Source organism: Mus caroli, unplaced genomic scaffold (assembly GCF_978045245.1).
Source record: "Mus caroli unplaced genomic scaffold, Mus_caroli_1 scaffold_14, whole genome shotgun sequence".
NCBI lineage: Eukaryota > Metazoa > Chordata > Mammalia > Rodentia > Muridae > Mus > Mus caroli.
In genome coordinates this window covers 71,322,227-71,327,021 of record NW_028227269.1, presented here as the reverse complement: position 1 = coordinate 71,327,021, position 4,795 = coordinate 71,322,227, and positions in this window count along the sequence as shown.

The window sequence follows — 4,795 nt, the reverse complement described above, 5'->3', positions numbered from 1 at the left end:
TTGGTGACCTTGGGGGAAATGCTCTGAATTAACTTTGCTAGGTAATTTAGAATATAGGAATCTCTAATAATTGAACTGAATATTAGACCAGTCTAAGATTGAGTTAGAATGGCTGGTCACACTGAAGAAGAGTGAAAAATCATTGTGACTCTATTAAATGACTAATTTTACTAAGTCTGAATATACAGTCTCTGATGTACTATTGCCATAAAGTTAAAAGGTTAGAAGTTAGTCTAAACTGGAAAAATGACAAGCAAGGATTTAAGGTAAACTTCCCTTGAGAAGCATTAGTTAATAAAATACTTTCCACTTAGGGAACAATATATACTGAAAGATTAAAACTTTTGGCTTCTTGTAAAGAAGCAGAAACAATAAACATTTTTCTTACATAATGTAAAGCTATATTAGCCATACATAGAGGCAAAATTTTCTAGTGATTACCAGTTTACTAGAAGCAAAAATCTTTGAATTTAAGCATTATTTTAAACATCTGAATAGATCTGTAACACTGTTAAAAAGAAATTTTCTTGAACACAGGGAAAAACTTTTTTAGGCATTGTTTGCAAAACAAAAGAAAGGGCAACAAGCCGCTCTGGGACTGCCCAGAGCCCTGTATTGACTCAAAGGTAAAATACTTTTTAATCTGAGCATTAATCTTAAATTTGCAATCAAACTGCAAGCTGCAGTCAATGGAACAATGGCAGTTTTAACCATAATTTTTAAGTTTTTGTGCAAGGTTAGGATAATACCTACAACTTTGGGAAAGCAAAACCTATGTTTAAAACAATTTATCACTGTTAAAATCAATATTAGAAGCATTACTATCATATTACGAAGTTTGGATATCAATTAATACCTATGAATACCTATTAAAGCAAGCTTTAACGCTTTAATAAAGAGGCATTGCTTTATATCTTATCTTAAATTTTACTATTTAGGATAGGAACCACATTAATCATTATCTAAACTAGAAATATCTTAAGAGACTCAGCCTCTGAAGCTTAATCTCAAACTCTAACTCGCTTCAGGGCCTCACCAACTTTCTCCCAGGTTCCACAATCTATCGTTTCTTCTTCTTTGAACCATGGACAACAGCTATCTATCTTATCTAAAAAATTTCTTACTAATTGTACTTCAAGCCTTACTCCTTTGGCCCGAAGCAACTCCTGAAAGCTAAAAACAACCGCCTGATCCATGACTTTGAACCCTTCCTTCTTCCACCTAAGCAGCTTTCTAAAAAGCTGTGGCACACCGCCTGTCTCCATATCTAGTTCCGATTAACGAACTACTGACCCCAAGCAGAAACAGTGTTGGGTCAGCACTGATTCAAACTTGATTCGTATCCTACCGCATCCTCAGCAACACTTTACAAAACTGAATTTTTTTAGGCTAGCGCTAGCATGTGTACCTGTCCGTTGCTCCGATGCTCCTCCGATACGAAGATCCTTTCCTTTCTTGTGGAGCTCCACACAGCAGTCGTTTCTCTTAGCATCCCTCTGCCATTCTTCAGGTCCCAGTTCTGGCGCCAACTGTTGCGGCCTGCCCGCAGTCCACAACACGAACGGTTCAACTGAGAATGGCAGTTCAGGCTGAAAAGAGAGGAATCTAGACGGGGCGGAAGAAAAGAATGGAGCCAAGACAACATACATTCTGTTCAAGGCTCAATTTTACTAATTCCAGACACTCAATTATAAAGGAAGGGGGAGGGAACCCAATATCCCGCCAAGTAACTCAGGGTCCAATAGCAGGACGAACACGTGTGTGCCTCCAGGCAGCAAAGGCAGGTTCCAGCAGTAGGTAGGCGTGGCAGGACGAATGAGCACGTAGCTCCACCCTTGAGCAAGCAGGTTCCAGGCTGGGGAAAGGGAGGCCACAAATTATAAGTAAAGTTCCATAAATACCCATGTTCAGAATTTATGTGGATAGCTTAGTCTGCGTATGCTAGGAACTGATCCACTGGGCAACATGTGAACAAATACTTGTTTCTAGAAACTTACCATCAGCTAGGTAGCTTCTAAGCATGTTTCTCATAGCCTTGGAGGCTGAGAAGACCCCATCCAACACTTTGGGAGGCTTGGTGTCTGGTGGAGGTTGGCCCTCTAATCATGTCTGATTTATTGTAGCTGTGCCATTACATGGTAGGGAGAGTCTGTCTCCTTCAGAACTTTGATCTGATGAGAGCCCTCATACCCTGTCACCTCTGGGACAAAGATGTCAGTATATGGAATTTATAGGGATATAAGGCTTCAGACTAGAGCAATATGTGTTTATTTCACATGCATACGTGCCCAGGGGTGTTCTCTAAAGTGATCGTATCGTTTTATAATCCCACCAGAACTGTGAGCATTTCAGCCTTGACAGCACTTAGTATTATCAGCTTTAAATTTTTTTCAAAGCTGTTTGACTAGATGTGGTAATGCATGCAGTGCTTGAAAGCCAGAAGCAACAGGTCATGTGCTCCGGGACAGCCTGGGTTACATACAGAGTTCAGGACATAGTTTGATGAGTATTTTAACTGGCTTTGAATTTTCTTTTTCTGTATGAATCCAATCCTTTTTGCTTTTCTTTTTAATATGAGTGTAGGCGTCCAGCAGCCAGGGATGAACTGGGTACCTGAAAGGGAGGCTGGAAATGAAAAAGGACAGGGTATGAGAGAAGGGTGAAGCCAAGACAAAGTTTCTGATCAAGGCTCAAAGTTCAATGTTCAGCACTGGGTTTATATAGGGAGAGCCCACAGACCCCATCCTTTGTTTCAGCTGGATTATGTAGCAAAGCAAGCTCCGTGGGCAGCCTACTCTAGGTGCTGCAAGGCAGAAGACTGCACCTGGGTCCTTAAGGTCCAACTATGGCAAGCAACTAAGGTCAATTTAGGCTGCTCAAGGCTAGGGGACAGGCACAACGTTGATTTTTGTTTTGTTTTGGGTTTTGTTTTTTTGTTTTTGTGTGTGTGTTTTTGTTGTTGTTGTTGTTGTTTTGGGTTTTTTGGTTTTTGGGTTGTTTTTTTTTTTTTGAGGCAGGGTCCCCAGTGCTGGAACTCAATATGTAAACCAGGCTGGCCTTGAACTTACAGATATTCACCTGCCTCTGCCTTCCAAGCCCAGCTGACATTTTTTTTAAATGTTGAGGGCCTTACAAGTTTACTATTGTTACTCTGTGAAGACTTAGCCTCTGATTTATTTTGTTTTTAATTTTATAAATGTATACTCACTATTTTCTACCTTCTGTTTGTTTTAGCTTTAATTTTCTCCCTTGCTTTAGTTTCTTATAATTTTTGTTTTTGAAAGAGGGTTTCACTATGTAGCTCTGGCTGACCTCAAACTTGTTATTATGTAGAACAGGCTGTTCTGGAACTCACAGAGATTGCCTGTGTCTTATAATCTTTTTCTTTTTTTTTTCCAGTTAAACTATGTTGTTTGTTTGTTTGTTTGTTTGTTTATATATTTAAATCCCAAATGCTGTCCTGACTCCTTCCTCCCCATCTTCCTTTCCCTTCGTCTCTAAGAGGGCAGCCTTACCCCCACCCCTGGTTTCCCCCCACCCTGGTACATCAAGTCTCTGCAGGACTAGGCTCACCCTCTCCCACTGAGGCCAAACAAGGCAGTCCTCTGCTACCAATGCGCAGGGAGCTGGGGGAGGCTCAGATCAGCCCATGTACGGTCTTTGGTTGGTGGCTCAGTTTCTAGGACCTGCCCAGGGTCCAGGTTACCGGACACTGTTGGTCTTCTTATGGGGGTGTCCTTGAGTACCTTCAATCCTTCTCCTTACCCTTCAGAGCCTCTCAGAGGGCTGCTATGCTAGGCTCCTGCCTGCAAGCAAACAGAGTGCCATTAACAGTGTGAGGGATTAGTGTCTCTCCATGGGATGGCTCTCAAAATGGGCCAGTCACTTGTTGGCCATTCCTTCAGTCTCTGCTCCATCTTTGTCCCTGCAGTTCTTTGAGACAGGACCAATTTGGGGTCAAGAGTTTTGTAGGTGAGCTGGTGTCCCCATCCCTCCACTGGGGTTCCTGTCTGGCTACTGGAAGTGATCTCTTCAGGTTCCATACCTCCACTGTTGGGCATTTTCAGCTAAGGTCACCTGGGACCTTAAGCATTGACTCCTGGGAACTTCCCTCACTCCCGGTCTCTGGTATTTCCTAGAGAACCCCCCACTCTCCAACCCCCGCCCTCCACCCCTAGGAGCATATTTCTGTTCATTCTCCTGGCCCTCTGGGCCTCTCTCCTGTCTCTCTCCATGCCTGATCCTATTCCCCCTCACACAGGGGGAATTTTCCTGAACAGAACACTAATGGCTCAGACACCAAGATCAGGAATTAATAATGGGACCTCATGAAACTGAAAAGCTTCTGTAAGGCAAAGAACACCATCAATAGGACAAAATGGCAGCCTACAGATTAGGAAAAGATCTTCACTAATCCTTCATTGGACAGAGGGCCAATATCCAAAACATATAAATAACTCAGGAAGTTAGACTTCAAAATACCAAATAATGCAATCAAAAAATCGGGTACAGAACTAAACAGAGGAATCTCAGATGCCTGAGAAGTACTTAAAGAAATGTTCAACATCCTTAGTCATCAGTGAAATTCAAATCAAAACAATCCTGAGATTCTACCCCTCACCAATCAGAATGGCTAAGATCAAAGCTCAGGCAACTGTACATGCTGCCGAGGATGTGGAGAAAGGGGAACACTCCTCCATAGTTGGTGGGATTGCAAACTGTACAACCACTCTGGAAACCAGTCTGGCGGTTTCCCAGAAAATCGGAAATAGTTCTACCTAAAGACCTAACTATC